At 48.3% G+C, this 19,328-nt stretch overlaps 1 protein-coding gene across 2 annotated transcripts in view; it reads left to right on the top strand.

The window, feature by feature from the left end:
• Positions 1–296: 296 nt before the first annotated feature.
• The window catches only part of LOC121009367 (fibronectin type-III domain-containing protein 3A-like), a 103,572-nt gene continuing 84,540 nt past the window's right edge, over positions 297–19,328 (top strand). For both annotated transcript variants that reach the window (XM_040442434.1, XM_040442432.1), the window contains exon 1: positions 297–455. The gene's annotated coding sequence lies outside the window, so the exon portion shown is untranslated. The remainder of the gene's footprint in view (positions 456–19,328) is intronic.

Raw genomic sequence — 19,328 nt, 5'->3', positions numbered from 1 at the left:
ACACCCCCCCCCTTCTCTAACCTTTCACAATAGATGAGGGCAGCAGTGGAAACCCCCTTTAAGCGCCACTCCGCCGCCCATGCCCAGTGCACAATGAGGGGGCTGTGTGTGGATTTCCCATGCAGTGAAACTATTTGCACAGAGGAGGGGGGGGGGATTTTCCTAGCCATGGCACTCGGTGCACAGAGGAAGGGGGGGGGTGTGTAGTGTAATCTCTGCCAGGGAGTGGGCCGGTCCTGTCTGGGGCTGCCCCCCCCTCCTCCTCCTCCTCCCTCTGCGCATGCGCACTCCCCGCATTCCAGCATGGCGCTGCAGCCCGGCAGTGGAGGAGCTGCGCACTGAGATTGCAGCGGCCCCGGGGGACACAGAACGGTGCGAGGGGAAGACACGGACACCGGGCGATCCGCTCCCACCATCCCCCCCACCACTCCTTCATCTCCACCGACTGCCCACAGGTAAGCGCTGCCGCCACAACGACGGTACTCCCGGAGCCTGGGTACCCCCCGGGCATTCTTCATCATCTACCCCATCCAGGGGCAGCAGATGCACAGCGGCCGCGCCACACATTGCAGCATCCAGGGCACCGGTCCCGTCATCATGCCAGGTCCTGACTTGCTATGAGTTCGATCTGCCGGCGGGGAAGGGGTTAACGGACAGGCACTGGGGGGGCGCCTGATCCGGGCTGTGCCCCCTCGGTGCCCTCTGGGTCCGTAGTCTCCCCCCCCCCTTCCCTCTGCCTCCTGGAAATGCCACGTAGGCTTCAGATGACTGCAGATGGAGAGGTTCCTGCGCCCTCCCTGCTCACTGCTTTTTTTTTGCTCCCCCCCCCCTTCCATTTTTTCTCTCCCTTCTTTCTCGCATTAGTTGGGAATCTTTGATTTCACTTCTGCCCTTCATTTTAGGACTGTCCCCCCCCCCCATTCACTCATTCAGGGGGCGCAGCGTTGCCCCCCTCCTAAGTCCAAGTGATAACAAAGGGCTATTGACTTTTGGGCTGACGTCACCCTGTGGACAGTTACTTGTTGCGGGCGGGCTGCGGTGTCAGTGGGGTATGGGGGGCTGCACTGTGTCACTGCTGGGGGCTGCTCTGGATGGGGGGGGCTGCACTGTGTCACTGCTGGGGGCTGCTCTGGATGGGGGGGCTGCACTGTGTCACTGCTGGGGGCTGCTCTGGATGGGGGGCTGCACTGTGTCACTGCTGGGGGCTTCTCTGGATGGGGGGCTGCACTGTGTCACTGCTGGGGGCTTCTCTGGATGGGGGGCTGCACTGTGTCACTGCTGGGGGCTGCTCTGCATGGGGGGGGCACTGTGTCACTGCTGGGGGCTGCTCTGCATGGGGGGGGGGCACTGTGTCACTGCTGGGGGCTGCTCTGCATGGGGGGGGGGCACTGTGTCACTGCTGGGGGCTGCTCTGCATGGGGGGGGGGCACTGTGTCACTGCTGGGGGCTGCTCTGCATGGGGGGGGCACTGTGTCACTGCTGGGGGCTGCTCTGGATGGGGGGGGACTGTGTCACTGCTGGGGGCTGCTCTGGATGGGGGGGCTGCTCTGTGTCACTGCTGGGGGCTGCTCTGGATGGGGGGGCTGCTCTGTGTCACTGCTGGGGGCTGCTCTGGATGGGGGGGCTGCTCTGTGTCACTGCTGGGGGCTGCTCTGGATGGGGGGGCTGCTCTGTGTCACTGCTGGGGGCTGCTCTGGATGGGGGGGCTGCTCTGTGTCACTGCTGGGGGCTGCTCTGGATGGGGGGGCTGCTCTGTGTCACTGCTGGGGGCTGCTCTGGATGGGGGGGCTGCTCTGTGTCACTGCTGGGGGCTGCTCTGGATGGGGGGGCTGCTCTGTGTCACTGCTGGGGGCTGCTCTGGATGGGGGGGCTGCTCTGTGTCACTGCTGGGGGCTGCTCTGGATGGGGGGGCTGCTCTGTGTCACTGCTGGGGGCTGCTCTGGATGGGGGGGCTGCTCTGTGTCACTGCTGGGGGCTGCTCTGGATGGGGGGGCTGCTCTGTGTCACTGCTGGGGGCTGCTCTGGATGGGGGGCTGCACTGTGTCACTGCTGGGGGCTGCTCTGGATGGGGGGGGGCTGCACTGTGTCACTGCTGGGGGCTGCTCTGGATGGGGGGGGGGCTGCACTGTCACTGCTGGGGGCTGCTCTGGATGGGGGGGGGCTGCACTGTGTCACTGCTGGGGGCTGCTCTGGATGGGGGGGCTGCACTGTGTCACTGCTGGGGGCTGCACTGTGTCACTGCTGGGGGCTGCTCTGTGTCACTGCTGGGGGCTGGTATTTTGTAAACACTCCTGGAAAGTTTAGGAAGTTGAGAAAAGTTTTTTGCTGGTGTTGTTTTTTTTTTGTAATCTTTTTTCTATAGCGCTGACCTATTCCACAGCGCCTTACAATCATAAATAACTATAACTCCCAGTATGCTCCGGGGGTTGTCATTCCATCAGGTTTTGGCTCCTGCTTGGTGGGATCTGGTGATTGGGGCGGTCTGTGCGTCCAGGTCAGGCATCCTCAAACTGCGGCGGCCCTCCAGCTGTTGTAAAACTACAACTCCCACAATGCCCTGCTGTAGGCTGTTCGGGCATGCTGGGAGTTGTAGTTTTGCAACAGCTGGAGGGCCGCAGTTTGTGGATGCCTGGTCCAGATGAAGAAAATGGTTAGAATGGAATATACTGGCTTCACCGCAGCTTCTGCAACGAGGTGGGATCACACAGGTTTTTAATGGCGTTTTTCGGCTGTTTTAGTCGCGTTTTGGGAACGTTTTGCCTTAAAAGCCATTTCCAGAATGTCTGTGGGAAATATGAAATGCAGGATACGTACGTGTTTTTAAATTTTTTGCGCCTGGCATTTTTGTTTAGGGTTGTTTTTTTTTTTTTTTTTCTGGCGATTTGACATCTCTATAGGGGAAAACAGCAGAAAAAAACTTTTTTTTTTTGCCATATCGTATGCGGTTTTTATGGCATTTTTTGAGTAGAGCAAAATGAATGGATGACGGCCAGGCTCTGTTCTGTGTGCACACGTTTTCAGCGTGCCGCCAGAAGTGCATGCCTCAAAGCAATCATGTGACGGATGCCGAGCAGTGGTGTGGCCCGTTCTAGAGAATAATACCGTGCAGTATACTTTTATTTTTTTTGCTGTGTGGCTGTAAGAATGTGCAGACTGCTGCGCTTTCCTATACAGTAAAAAAAAAAAAAAAAACTTGGCAGGCGGAGGCCAAAAGGGCAGTCTTCTGACTTCAGTCTGGTAGATGGAGCCCTGTGGAAACAATAGAAGAAATGATTAGACTTCGCCCCAGTCCCGGGCATGGCATTGTCTCAGCGGGCAGCGGATAGCATATGTCATGGGGAAGGCTCTGCTGGATAGAGCCTACAATTTAGAACGTTTTTTGATCACTTCTTTTAGCGTATGTCCAGTTCCTGCTTTTTTTTTTGTTAGAGGAAGTGACATTTTTTCCTTTTTTTTTGCGGATTTTGTGACAGGTGAGATGTAACCAGAGCGGGCAGTGAACCCTCCTCATGCCAATGGTTGATCTTACGTATGATGTAACTCTGGTTCTGATGAAAGTGATCCGGTTTTCTCTACGTCAAGTAGACATAACTCCTAGACTGCCGCTGTAGCAGTGTTGAGCAACGCAAGTGTCAGGCTACTTTCACACTAGCGCTTTAGTTTTCCGGTATTGAGATTTGTCATAGGGGCTCAATACCGGAAAAAAAAAAAAACGCTCAGTTTTGTCCCCATTCGTTGTCAATGGGGACAAAACAGAACGGAACGGAGTGCTCCAAAGTGCATTCCGTTCCGTTTGGTTGCGTTCCCAGACCTCAGAGCAAACCGCAGCATGTTGTAGTTTGCTTTCCGCCCTGGGATGCGGAGCAAGACGCATCCGGCATCACCCCCCCCCAATGCAAGTCAATGGGGACGGATCCGTTTTCTCCGCCACAATAGAAAACTGATCCATCCTCCATTAACTTTCAAACGGAACCGTCTTGGCAATTTTAAAGATAACGGATGCAGGCGGTTGTATTAGCGGATCCAGCAAAAACGCTAGTGTGAAAGTAGCCTAACCCACGCGGTTTGGGTGCAAAGCCATTTTTTCTGTAGAGAAGTGGTATTTTTTGTACAATGGCTGCACGATGTGACGTTTTGGGCTCATGCGCACAACCGTACTTTTCTTCACTGTACTCCTTTTTTCTTTTTTTTTTTTCATGGATAGCACACTGACCCATTCATTTTGAGAGCGCCAGGCACACATCCTTTTTTTATTTTATTTTTGATCCACAAATCTCAGAACTAGTCCAAACCAAATCTTGTCCGTCTTTTTGATGAGAATAGTTTTGATGGGAGCGAGACAAATCCAGAATGGCCATGGAAGCTATAGGATCAGTTATTTTTAATTTTTTTTTGCAGACTGAGATACGGGCACAGCCGTGTGCATGGGGCTTTATGTAAAAAAAAAATATAAAATATGGTTTTATGCCCCTTTCACATGACATCTGTGAATGACCCATGTTTGGTCCGTGTGTCATCCGTGTTTCACGGACACTGCTAGGCTGAAAATTACGGTAGTTTATAGAGCATCTCCTACCAATGGTCCGTGAAAAACCACAAAGCAAACACAGGCAGCATCCGCCTTGTGTCCATGGTTTCCCCAGACCCGTAGACTATAATGTCCATGAGGGACCCGTAATCATGGACAAAAATAGGACATGCTCCCGTGGCCTCAGTCTGTGGAAGACCATTGATGACTAAATACACACAAAAATCAGTGGATACTTAAGTGGTCCACAGAGACCACAGGCAGCACACGTCTAACCCTGCTCCATTATGGCTATCCTGTATGGAGCCCTGGGACAATATGACTACTGAGCAGTCGCTTATTGGTGATCGCCTTGTGTCTTTACTGGGTTTTGAGGGTATTTTATTGTCCTGCCCTTTTCATCCCTGAGTTTTAAGTGCAGCCAGGTGTAATAGTAAGGCCTCATGCACACGATTGTATTTTGCGGTCTGCCAAATACGATACTGTCCGTGTTGCATCCGCATTTTTTGCGGACACATTGACTTTAGTGGGTCCGCGGTCCACATTTTGCTTTCCGCATCCGCATGTCCCTTCTGCCAAACGCTAGAATTTGTCTGCAAAATGTGGACCCATTGAAGTCAATGGGCCTGCATAAAAATGCGGATGGCCCATGGGCTGCATCCGTATTTTGCCAACCATACAATGGACACGGTTGTGCGCATGAGGCCTAACCTTGCTTTGGAAGTAACTACATGACCACACTTGGCGCAGATATTCACACCATTTAGGTACTGAAATACCATTAGCATGGACGCTTTGATCAGCCCATGTACTGACCTTGTGGCCGAAGGAAACGTCGGCCAACCTGGACACATGGTGGTCAGGTAGCATTGCCGTAAACTGCAATCTGTGGACTTCTGATACATGTTGAGAAAGGGCCTGGTAATAAACGGATCGCTCGCACAACTATAACAAACACATTATGGAGTTGCCTTTTAAGCCGTTCTTCGGTATTGCACCAGCATCTCTGGTACTTGGTCAGGATTCAGGAATACCCATATTAGTGTACTGCGTGCCCATATTTATCAATTTGATGTACGCAGGGTAGACGCTGAGCTGTGCCTGGCGCAGCTTGTCACTATTTTTTGGGGGGATGTTGCAAGGATCTACGGAGTGTGAAATTTTGAAGCCACACTCTTAAAAATGATAGCTGGAATCTGATATTGCTATGGGCATCTAAGCTAGTCTTGATAAGTCTCCCCCAATAATGTGTCCTCGAAAGCCATTTTTTTTTTTTTTTTGTGTTGCCTTCACGTGACGTGATGCTCTGCGGCATATTGCACATTATTATTGCTGTAATTTCCTCACTGACACTTATCTGGAAATGAGTGTCCTTCTCAGAATGCGGGTAATGACAACAAGAGGAAATGCCTGACTCAACGGTTCATCCAAATATAGTCTTTATCGGGCGCGTGAGTCTGCCTGACGCTGGTGTTCATGAGAAGAAGAGAGGAGACAGCAGCTCAGTGAACTGGGCAATATCTGAGGGGGCAAGTAAATGGGGTTTCCAAGATTAATCCAAACCTCAAAATATCCCTTTTAAGGGGGTTGTCTTGTCATATATTTTTTTTTTGTGCCCCCAAGTTCTCTATACCCATGGAAAAATCCATCCTTGCCTGCTCACCACCACTATCTTCTGGCTACCTGCCTCTTCTCTGGTCTTATGGTCTCCATCTGTTAACCTCCGCACGGATGGGTGCTGGATCATGTGCCACCTGGGGACATGTCACCTCTTAGGTCAGTCATTGGCTGCAGAGGAGCATGTGACCTTGTCCATGGGAAGTTGACAGGCAAGAACCAGAGGACCGGTGAAGAGAGGCAGGGAGCAGGTGAGTGTGGATTATTCCACAAAAAACTGCAAGAAAGCCCTACAACAGGGTTCCTCAACTCCAGTCCTCAGGGCCCACCTACCAATCATGTTTTTAGGATTTCCTTAGTATTGAGCAGGTGATATCATTAATGTCAATGCATGAGGACTTACCACAGGTATTCATTCTGTTGGATATTCTTGACTCATGACCGACAGGTGGGCCTGAGGACTGGAGTTGGGGGACACTGCCCTACAACATTATCTCCAGTTAAACCCATGTTCTGATAGTTGGTATAGGACAGTGGTCTATAACCTGTGGTTCTCCAGCTGTGGGGAAACTACAACTCCCTCTTAAGGTTTGCAGAAGGACATCTAGATAAAGTGTACCTCCACCGATGATCTCCCTACTGATCTGCATTGGACATGAAGAGGTGCAACTGCCCGCTGGGTGGTATAACTGCTAAGGCTATCAAATGATGCCTGTTGCGTATTTATGTTGGTCCTATAGGACCCATGTGTGATACTAGCCGGGTATCCTATGGCTGCCTTTGCACCAAGTTGCTTTTTTTCAGCAGTGGAGGTACTCCTTAACGATTGGACGAAGGTGGACTTGCCCTTTAAGACCTGCCTTTATTCTCCAGTTCTTCAGAAATTGACGACTTGACTCCCCAGCTGTTCCCACCTATGGTATGTTCTCATTCTTGGCAAGTATGGGCTGTTTCTGTTGAACAGCTGTGTAATTGGCATTGTCTCCTTCTTTTCCATATGATTCAGCCTCAAGTTCTCCATTCTCTAAGTCGTCCCAAGGCGTCAGGGTTGAATTCCATGACAATGAATCCCAATCGTCTTGAAAAAAAAAATTGTATGGCGCGAACGTGCGCTGCCGGCTACGCAGGTCACCATTTGCTTAGATCTGCAACCATTCTTTTTCCACCTGGTCTTTCTTTCCGCAGTAGTTAATGGAACAAGCCGTCACAAGCGCGACATTAGGTGTACCTGCTCGTGTACTGTTGTAACAAGCTCACCTACCCCTCACCCACCCTCGTCGGTTCTCTTGGCCTAGGCTGTATTCAGGCAATACCTTGGCAATGACATTGAATAATGAACTTCTAGAAGTGTTTCCTGGCAGACCTTCTGCTTGCCTATAAATAGTCTTTTCAAAAATGAGTAAGCTAATACTTTACTGGGTTGGCTTTATTTTTGCTCATATAGATGCTCTCTCTTTCCCATAGAAGAACAGAGGTTGCCTTGTTCTCGTGGAGATATCGGATCTCCTTTACCTGTCGTCGCGATGTTCAGTGATTAGCTAGCAAAGCGCTTTTTAAAATGACTATTGAACAAAGATTCTTAAGTTTGGGCAGCAGAGTACCATGGCGCCCATTAAAGCGTAACTCTAGGGAGAACCTGACAGTCTGAATTTAGCTCAATGTTGAACTTCCACCTCTCAAAACCATACAGAAGATGGAGTTGTGTTCTAGAGGGAGTATGGAATATGCAGGGATTGACACATCATTGCTCACCTCTCTGAAGTCCATGTCATGTTCCAGTTGGGAGTAAGGTTATCAGAAACCCCCCAGATGTCCTCATTACAGGAGGAGGCAGGAGGTTAACAAAACACAAAAACTGGATTTTCAGGTCTAAATGAATTTTTTTCTTCGTTTGGAATCCAGAACAAAGTATTTCTACTCTGAATAATGGCTACCATTGAATTGAGTCTTTGAGGTGAATTTTTTTTATTGTCTTCTAGTGGGGTTTTTTTTTTTTTACATTGGCTGTCACATCTAGGTAAGCAGCTGATAAAATGAGAACTAGACATTTGATAAAACATATTACAAAGTTTCTTGTGGTCTCTTATACTGTTGAGTTATGTAAAGTTGTGTGAAAGTACAGTGGCTCTTTAAGACTAGGTTTTTTTTTTGCCTGTTTTACAGTTCTGTACCCCTGATTTTAGCAGACCATTTCTGTATGCTGTACAGTTTCAAGGAGTCAATGCGTACTGTTGTTGTATCCCATAAAAATGAATGGGGTCAATCTGAGATAGGATTAGGCTCCTACTTTGTGTTTTTGCTATTTTCTTTTTGCTTCTTTGGGGAGGGGTATTTGGCGACACAATTTTTGTTATTTTCTATACCACAAGAGACAGTTATTAGTGTGAACTACTCAGAATCTGCAAGCTTCTTTGTAACAATCGCTATAAGGGCTCATACACAACCTCTCCATACTGAGCATCCATGCATTTTTTTTTTTAAAGTTTTTCTGCACTTTTGTTTCTTTTTCACCTTTATCTTCATTAAAAAAAACAAAGAAAACTCTGCATACTAGAGCTTTTGACGTTTTTTCCTGGAGTTTTGACACCACCTTCTGACACCAGCACCAGGAGCACTGACTGCCCAAGGTACATCTAATTTATGACAGGGTGCACACCTCATCAAAAATTTGACGCATCCTTTGGCAGTGTGTAAAAAAAAAAAAATCTGAAAAAAATTGCTACAAAAGGTGGCCAAATTGTTTTTTTTGTTCTGGTGTTCTTTACAGGTAAAAAAAAAGTAAAGTCTTGTGTGAGAACCCTAAGGCTACCTGTACGTTTTTTTTACTGCGCAGGTTTTCTTGCAGAAAAAGCGCAGTGTAATACAGTTCTAGCAAATCTCATGCACACTTAGGTGCCGAAATTGACCTGCTGTGCGGATTTTGAAATCTGCAGCATGCCAATTGTGCGATTTTTGTTACGGATTTCACTCTTTTCTATGGAAGGTTGATATCTGTGGAAAAAATGCATCAAATCCGCAAATAACGCATGCGTTATTTGCGGATTTGATGCATTTTTTCCACAGAAACGCACAAAAAGCCACATGGAAATTCTGCAAGTCCTACACCCGTGTGCAGGTAGTCTTAGGCTAAATGCAGTTTGTTTTGTCCACGATTTGGAGTCGGCGCAGTGAAACCGCCATGTTTTGCAGTGATTTGGGCAAACTGCGGACAAAGAAGTGTAAGAACATGGTAATGAATGAGTGAGCAGTAGGAGCGGCACACGCATGATAGGTCTGACATCCCTTTGGCCTCTGGTTACATACGAGGAGTTCAGTCCTTTTCTATGAGAATCCGGTTATTTTGGGAAAATCTTCTGTGATATTGTCCTTGTTTTATGTCTCCCCTCTACGAGCTTTGCCAAGATTCTGATTTACACAAAGAAAGGTTGAATAACCTAAGAAAGCTTTGCTTATTTTGTGCCAATTTCTTCTTTTATTACTCAGATGGCGGTGTTAGTGTACAAACCCTGTATGATGGCACATAGTGTCTGTTGATCCCTATGATGGATCTACAGTTCCTGTGCCGCCATACAGTACTTTAGTGATGCACCGTTTGCCCCTAAGGGTATATTCACACACTGATTATCATGCAGAAAATCTGCAGCCTAAGCGCTCATGCACACAAGCGTATTCTTTTTTTGTTCCATGTCCATTCCGTTTTTTTGTGGCCCGTATGCGGAATCATTCATTTCAATGGAGTCACAAACAAAAACCTGAAATGACTCAGTGTGCCTGTCCATTCCGCAACAAAATAGAACATCTCCTGTTCTTGTCCATTTTGCAGACAAGGACAGGCAGTGTTAGGATGGATACGCATAAAAAAAAGACGGATGGAACACGAATGTTATCCTTGTTTTGCGCACCGCAAAATACATACGTTCGTGTGCATGAGCCCTAAGGATGCCTTCAAACGTTGCGGAATTTTCCGCAACAAAATCGGCAGGTGTGGATTTTTCAAAGTTGCAGATTTTGGCCTCATGCACACGACCTTTGGGTGTTTTGTGGTCCGCAAAAAACGGATTGCGTCCGTGTGTGTTCCGCAAGTTGCGAAACGGCGTGGACAGCCATTATTATAACTGCCTATTCTTGTCCGCAAAACGGACAAGAATAGGACAGGTTATATTTTTTTGGCGGACCACGGAACGGAGCAACGGATGCGGAAAGCACACTGAGTGCTGTCCGCATCTTTTGCGGCCCAATTGAACTGAATGGGTCCGCATCCGAGCCGCCAATACTGCGGCTCGGATGCGGACCAAAACAACGTTCGTGTGCATGAGGCCTTTGTGTGTGAATCATGTTGCGGATTTCTGTGCAGATTACATCTCCACTGAAATGAACGGAGACATTTAGCTACAGGAAATCTGCATATATTGACGCTTTTCATCCCCAAAGGCTAACATGGGGGGGGGGATGTCTTTACGGTGCGGATTTTGTTGCTGAAAACTCTGCAACGTTTAAAAGAACCCCAATACAATACCAGGATTTTATTGTGTATTTCTGTGCCTTTCGATATTAAAAACTGCGTCTCGTTACTTGCAGTTTTTGGTGCGGATTTTACGCAGATTTGACCTTTGCATTGAAAAGGGTAAAATGATAAAATCTGCACAAAGAATTGACATGCTGTGGATTTCAAAATCTTCATGGGAAAAAAAAAAAAGCTAAGTCTACATAAGTTATCTAATCTTTCTCACTTTGCTGGTACTGTAATATGCTGCGGTTTTTCTGCACGAAAAAAGTCATGCCGGAAAACCCACGTAATCGGCAACGTGTGCAGGTGGCCTAAGGAGGCCTTCACACGCTGCAGATTTTATTGCAGAAAATTTCTGTGACTGGAAATCAGTTCTGTGACTGAAATTGGGTTGTTTTGGCAGGAAGAAAACGGTTTTCTGCAAGATCTATTCAGGTGAACGGAATGGGTTTTTAGTGACGGAAAAGTTCTGCCTCAAAATCGGCCATGTGTGAAAGCGGCTTGTGTATAAAAACTACTTTTGTATCCTGCGCTAGAAAATGAAAACTGCGCTTCGTTTGGTGGTGGATGTCAATGCCCCGTGTTTATTTCACCACTGGCCACGTGTCTGTCCCCTGGGAAGTGACGAGGAGATGTTTTATCTAACGGCTAAACATGTTTATGGACTGGGGGGGGGGAGCCAGGGGGGGGGGGGCGCTCCTGAGGTCGGGGCCCATGTGTTCCAAATTTACCAGCTACAGAGTGGATTAGCATGAGGGGGTGCGCTGTTGCAAGATGGCCACTTACGTATGGCAAAAGTCACTAGGCCTCGTGTTGAAACTGGTGGGGGGGGGGGGGGCGCGAGTTTAGTTGAGCTTTCACTTTCTGAATTGCTGTGGAAAAATAAAACGTAGGCCCTGGTTGCTATGGGCGACAGGACTGCATTGGTTTTGGGCCTGGTATTCATTCTCCTATTACAGGTCGTTGTTCCTATTGATTGCGTACCAGCAATTTTATAGGGATTTTTTTATGGATATTTTATAGAAATATTTAGGGATTTTATAGGGTTTGACCTTGTTCATGAGGAAAGAATGGTTGCTTTTACGATGGGCTCCTACATGAACAGACATGCGACATTTAAAACTGGAGCTTCTCAAAGACTTAGGCCTCATTCACACTTGTTGCAAAATACTGATCTAAGTACACGTCAGGTTCCAAATACCGATGCCAAATACTGAGGTCTTCAGAATAGCATTGTAAAAAGAGCTGTCCGATTGTAAGGGTACAATTCAAACAGTGCGGTCGTGATCCGGTTGGGCCGTGGGCAGCTACGGCCAAGCACTGTGCAGCCATTTAGGCTGCAGCTGCCTGATATTTAATTAATGATGACCACACGGAATAGCGGCTGGATCAACGCCAAACCTCATGGGGTCCAGCAGTGAAGTAGAGAATCCGGCAATGCGAGATCCAGCGGGTTGCTCGGTGCTGGTACAGCCTGCCGGATCTCCTTGTGAGCCCATGCACACAGCCTTTGCTGTTTTTGTGGTCCGCAAATTGTGTATCGGATACCAGCCGCGTGCGTTTCCGCATTTTACAGAATTAAATGTCCTGCCATCTATAGAACAGTCCGAACCTGGTCCATAACACGGACAAGTATAGGACATGTTCTATTTATTTGCGGGTGCCGCGGACCTGAAATACCGCGTGCTGTCCGCATCTTTTGCGGCCTCATTAAAGTGAATGGGTCCACATCTGACCCACAAAAATTTGGATCTGCATAAGCACTGATCGAGATGTGAACTCAGCCTTAGGCCTCATGCACACGACCGTTGTTCTGGTCCGCATCTGAGCCAGAGTCTTTGCGGCTCGGGTGCGGACCCATTCACTTCAATGGGGCCGCAAAAGATGCGGACAGCACTCCGTTGCTCCGTTCCGTGGCCCCGCAAAAAAAATATAACATGTCCTATTCTTGTCCCTTTTGCGGACAAGAATAGGCATTTCTACAATGGGCCGCCTGTTCCGTTCCGCAAATTGCGGAAGGCACACGGGCGGCTTCCGTGTTTTGTGTATCCGCAACTGGAAAAAACGGAACGGTCGTGTGCATGAGGCCTAAGTGTCTTGTTTTTCCATGATAAATGCCATAGGGGCATCCAGTACAAAATCATAAGGAAGCACTTGCCAATTTTCCATAAGGTGCCCGAGTAGAACGAATCTCAGGTCTGACATCCGCCCTGTAAGGTCGTTGCGGTGTTACAGTTCAGTCCTAAAGTTAACCATTGTCAGGATTAAATTAGACCGTAAACCACAGGGCCTGGTAATCAATCTGTCATCCGGCTTCCACATTATGCTGAGCGTAGAACACACCGTGCTGGGAGTCAGACGACCGTTCCCATGGTCCAGAAATATTCATTACGGGAAATAATATTTTTGATGACGTCATTACCTTGACATTATAAGGTTACCGGTGAATGGTCTGCATTACGGCTTCTTTGTTCCCCTCCTTGGTGCAACCGGGGAGTGTGTACGTCAGTGAGTGTTAAAGGTGGACAGGTGCTTTGTACCTGTTCTATTGTGGCGTTTTTCATTTACACTGACAGCAGTTCCGTGCGCTCAGAATGTCATGTGTCGTCGTCCTGTGCCCTAATGCATTTTTAGAAAGCTGTTTTTTACATTTGTTGCAGTACATACGCTGGAGGATAGTCTTGGTGCACCTGGGATTGATCTCGAGAGTCCTCACCTAAAACGTCCTACCTAGAAGGAGTAAAAGATGCATAGATAGAAACCTGAGCTACAGATGACTACCTGAAAATCTCGTATACCTGATGAATATATAGCTATGTTCTTCCTGATTTTCTTTGTTCACAAATGAAATGCGAAACTACGGTAAAGACTGACACCGAACAGTAGCAAAGGGGAGGCTAACGTACGGTAGCTAATGAAAAAATGCTCTTCACCGATCCAGTCTGGCAGGCTCGCTTTGTTCTGAAATCCCCAGCTTTTCTTCTGGACAGAGTATGGACGGGGTCACATGTGCTCTGCAGCCAATGACTTGTCACCGCTGAGGCCAGTTGGCTGCAGCAGTGTAGGTGACCACATCTGTTTCTTGGCCGAAAGTAAACAAACCAGGGACCTGAAGATGGCCGAATGGAGCGGCAGGGGGCAGGTGAGTATTGTGCTAAGGGGCTTAAAGGGGTTGTCTCATCTGAGACAATAGGGGGCATATTTCTAGCACCTATATGGAGAATGGAGCGGGCAAAAGTGGTGGCTGGAGGACTCTGGTCTGGCCACCACCAAGTGCTCTCCCCATAGAATAAATGGGAGCACTGGTCACTTCTATGGGCCCAACGGAAATAACTGAGCCAGCGCTTGGCTGTTTTTGGTGGCCCCATAGAAATGAATGGAGGGCAGCTGCCCATGCTCAGTGCACCCTCCACCACTTTCAGGGCTCCGTTTAGGAGATGGGTGGGGTGGGACCCTCACCTATCAGACAATGGGGGCATATCCTAGTGAGATGAGACAATCCCTTTAATTATAAAGGGAGTTTAGCAACAACAAAAAAACAAAACGCAGAGTTGCAGCACAGCCCCGACATGTGGCAGCACTCTCATCCATATGAGTTGTGCTGTAAACCTGCCTGAGGACCTAAGATTGGAATTATTAGACATGTTGCTGCCCATTGCTCCTCTCCCGTGCACAAAGCAGACCTCTTTCAGCTACCTGTATGTGGTGCCGGAGCGCTGTCATTAGCCCCTCCACCCAGTTCCAATATGTGCTCTGAGAAGGCGTCATCAACAAAGGGGTGGAATCTATCCAAGAAAGGGACAGTCTTAAAAAGAGACTAGCTCATGCAGAAAATATTTCACGGCTGCACTTCCAAATGAAGCCAAGTATGCGTTGTTCTGGGTGGAGGGTGACATTATCTGCGCATGCGCCATAGTCCTCTGTGGTAGGGTAGACTAGGGTGCATGCACAAGGTTAGGGGTCAGGTGAGATGCTTGGCACTGGTATTCAAGTGGAGCTTGGGCCTGCCCCTCGGTGCTCTGTGGAGCTTGGGCCTGCCCCTCGGTGCTCTGTGGAGCTTGGGCCTGCCCCTCGGTGCTCTGTGGAGCTTGGGCCTGCCCCTCGGTGCTCTGTGGAGCTTGGGCCTGCCCCTCGGTGCTCTGTGGAGCTTGGGCCTGCCCCTCGGTGCTCCGTGGAGCTTGGGCCTGCCCCTCGGTGCTCCAAAGACCTTATTTATATATTCAGTAAAAATTAATTTTCTCAGGAATAGTGCAGCGGAGGAACAAAGAGGAGGTGGTATTTTGCTCTTCAGGATCAGACCTACCACGCATTATGCCTGATAGGGATGATTCCGCTGACAGATGCTCTTTATCGGGTTTCCGATGAATAAGCTGACTACAGGATGTACTGTACGGCTGAACGTTCTAGTTCATCATCTAATGTGCTCGGGGGTGTTCTGACTCTCCTTCTACTGCAGATGTCGGGGGACGCCCATATATTAACTCAAATTTCACTAATGTTGACTATTCAAAATGAGAGTTCTACTTCAGGCAACCCCTTTTGGTATTTTGCAGCGGATGTTGCCGTTTGCCGTGGCGTGCTGTACATGCTGTTCTTGGTGAAAGTGTTATCTCTGCAGAAAGTAAAAGCTCATATTTTGGATTCCTGAAATCTCGCTGACCTTTCAGAAGCCTTTAGGGATAAATGTAAGATTCACGGTTTCTTCTAAGAATTTGTGGAGCGTTTGCATGCTTTTAGTGTTCACTAATAGGTAGGGTTCCTACTGGAAATCAACAATGCACTGATTATGGGGGCACCCAGTGTAAACGGCGACATAGGAGGATATTAACTTGAGTACGTTCACCAGTGCAATAGTTTTCATCACTTTATTGCATTTCTAGTAAAAATGAAGCAATTTTGCAAATATTCTTGTTTTAAAATGAGTCTACAGCTCCGAAGCAGAGCTCTGTGTCTCCATGGTTACCAACTGTGTGTGTCGTCCGATATCGCAGTCGCGCTGCCTTTCATATCTATCCCCTACTTCTTTCCAGCCATCAGAGTACACCAGGTTTGTCGGTAATTGGTCATTTATCTTCTTAGGAGCTGTAGACTCAAAACAGTATAAGAGACTATTAAAAAAATATATTTAAGGTTGTCCATCTCCTATTGAAGGGGTTTTTCATTCGGTGGGGGTGTCGGACCTTCGCCGATCAGCTGGCTGAAGAGAAGGCCAAGCTCCGTGCGAGCGCAGCCTTCCCTTCATTGTTTACCTGCTTGTAGTCGACATCGCAGCCGTGAGCGGCCGTAATTACCTGTCCCATTCACTTCTATGGAACAGCTCTGAAGTATACACTTGAATAAGGAGTTGTCGTCCCATAGAAGTGAATGGGACGGCTTCTTGTAATTACACCTGCCCACCGTTACGGCGAGCAGGTAAACCATGAAGGGAAGGCGGCGCTCACACGGAGCGCAGCCTTTTCTTCAACTAGCTGATCGATGGTGCTGCCGGGTGTCGGACCCCGGCGATCGGATATTGATGACCTATCCTGATGATGGGTAATCAATATTAAAATCCCGGAAGACTCCTTCGAGATCTCAAGATAGGCCATCACTAGCTGATCAGCAGGGTCCGACACCCCACACACACCTCCTCTATGTAGCTCCGTCAACATCGTAGGGGACGGCGCCCTTCACTGCGGTGAGGAGCGCTGTCCACAGCAATGTTGACCGTGCTGTGCAGTTCTGGAGCCGACTTCTGGCGACGGAGCTCCACAGACCAGTTTACACAGTGACTATTCATTAGTGACCACTGCATCATTCTTGTACCGTGACTTACTGTGACATCACTTTGTGCATTGCGGCTGAACTGTGACATCACTGTGTGTATTATCCCTTTTTACCGTGACATCACTGGGTATGTTATCCTTGTACTGTGACATCACAGTGTTTATTATCCCTTTATTGTGACATCACTGTGTGTATTATGGCTGAACTGTGACACCATTGTGTCTAGTAACCCTTTTACTATCACTTGGTACGTTATCCTTGTACTGTGACTTAATTATCTCTGTGCTGTGACATCACAGTATTGTGACATCACAGTATGTTCATTATGCCTTTATTATAACATCACATTGTGCAATATCCCTGCGCTTTAGGAAGAAGAAAATATTCATATTTTCATTTTCAAAATGTGTTGCTAGATGTGTTCAGCGGGAGCAGTACTTACTTGTCATGCCCCTTACTGCTGCCTTCTTAGGAACTTGGTTCCTGGGTACTCCCGGAAACCACTGCTTTGGAGACCTTAAAGGGGTACTCCAGTTAGACTACCACCACAGTATGGGGATAACTACCAGATCCTACCCCTACCTGCAGGGGGGTATGTGGGCCCCCTTTCCCCCTGCAGGCCCTTGAAACGAACGGAGCGCATACACGTGGCCGCTCCATTCATTTCTATGAGAGTTACTGAGATTGCCGAGTACATTGCTCGTGATCCTGTGGATAGGAGATAACTTAATATGTCCGGAATGCCCCTTTTAATGTATTGAAAACTCTTCTGAGTGACGTAGGACATTTTTTGGTGTTACTGGTCCAATTAACCGGCGCTTATCAGCTTGTTGAGAAATGTCAGCCGGCGTGCGGTTGGGCTTGCAGCCTTCAACAGTTGGTTGTGCCGTCCATGGTGGACCAGAATACATCCTAGAGTGAAGGGCCTTCTTCCGGCAGTATTCTTCACACCGCCATGGAATGTAGAAGCCATTGTTTTGGCAGCAGCAAACTTGTTCTGTCTGGACTTGAGAGCGGTGAATTCCCTCAGGGCTGGAAAAGTGATCTGCTTTTCTTCTGATGTCAGGTGGGCGGTGGCGTCATGTAAGTGATCTGACAGGGCTCTTGTGAGGTTACCCTTACCGATTACCCAGCTCTGTCATATCTCATACGCTGGCGCTGCCCGTGTCAATATTTATTCAAGTTGTTGCCTTCGTCCTCCGATCGTGACCCGTCATCCCTGCCCATGTGTAAGAACAGAAGTGGCCGCCTCTGTTACATGAAAGGTTTTCTTCCCATGGTTCCTGGTGTAATAAAAACTATAAAAGTTTCCAATGTGTATCCATGCTGGAAACGGTAGCATAATTTGACGCTATATGTCGTGCGTAGAAGTGCTTGGATAAGATGGTCATAAACGCAGGTTTTTTTTTAGCACCCGGTTCCACTGCAGACAAACCTCGGCCTAAGGCTACACACACAGTGCCTATTACACACAGAAAGCGTAATACGGTACCAGCTAAGTAAATGAGATTTTCAAAATCTCATGTTCACGGTACAGAAATGATTGGCGCAGACTATTTACCTGTGGAGCGGATTTTGAAATCCTCGACATATCGATTTGTTTGTGCAGATTTTCACCCTTTGCAATGCACAGATCTGGAGCAAATCCACGTCAAAACGCGCAGGTGACCCTTGTGGGTTTGTTGCGAAAATTAGGGATCGACCGATATTGATTTTTTAGGACCGATACCGATAATTTGTCAACTTTCAGGCCGATAGCCGATAATTTATACCGATATTCTGGGTATTTTTATTTTTGAGGAAAAAAAAAATTTCCTACACAAATCTGCTGAAAATTAATGTTTATTGTTAACGTGTATTATTATTTTATTTTTTTTGTAAATCTTTTTCATTTATACTTAATATTTTTGTGTTTTTTTTTTTTTACTAACTTTTAGCCCCCTAAGGGACTAGAACCCTTGTCCCATTCACCCTGATAGATCTCTATCAGAGTGAATAGGATCTCGCACTCTCCCTGCTGCCCTGTGCTCTGTGCACACAGCAGCATGGAGCCGACTATGGCAGCCAGGGCTTCAATAGCGTCCTGGCTGCCATGGTAACCGATCGGAGCCCCAGCATTACACAGCTGGGGCTCCGATCGGAGGAGCAGGGGAGAGGGGATCCTGTGGCCACTGCCACCAATGAGTAATACTGGGGGGGGAGCGCACTGCGCCACCAATGTTTTTACTATTGGGATGGGGGGCGCACTGCGCCACCAATGATTAATACTAGGGGGCTTGAGGGGGGGGGGCGCACTGCGCCACCAATGTTTTTACTATTGGGATGGGGGGCGCACTGCGCCACCAATGATTAATACTAGGGGGCTTGAGGGGGGGGGGCGCACTGCGCCACCAATGAAGATACCTCTCTTTCACATACAGGAGGCGGGAGCTGGCTGCAGAATCACATAGCCGGCTCCCGACCTCTATGAGTGGTAGCTGCGATCCGCGGCACCTAAGAGGTTAACTACCGCGGACCGCAGCTGCCGTTCATAGAGGTCGGGAGCCGGCTATGTGATTCTGCAGCCAGCTCCCGCCTCCTGTATTTGAATTAATGAAAGACTCATCTTCATTGGTGGCGCAGCGGCCACAGCCCCTCCCCTCCTCTTGTCTTCCGTCCTGTCATTGGAGGCAGCGGCAGCAGCATCACAGGGGGAGGAGACACTGCTTCCTTCTCCCCTGTGCTGCGGAGGGAACACAGAACGCGCTGAGAGCAGCGCGTTCTGTGTTCCCAATGCGTTATCGGTATATCGGCAAAATAGATACCGATAACGTTCAAAATCCTCAATATCGGCCGATAATATCGGCCAAACCGTTAATCGGTCGATCCCTAGCGAAAATGCAGCAAAATCTGCGTGCACTACAGTGCTGT

The sequence above is a fragment of the Bufo bufo genome, chromosome 8 (genome assembly GCF_905171765.1).
Source record: "Bufo bufo chromosome 8, aBufBuf1.1, whole genome shotgun sequence".
Lineage (NCBI taxonomy): Eukaryota > Metazoa > Chordata > Amphibia > Anura > Bufonidae > Bufo > Bufo bufo.
This window is presented reverse-complemented; position numbering and strand designations above follow the sequence as displayed.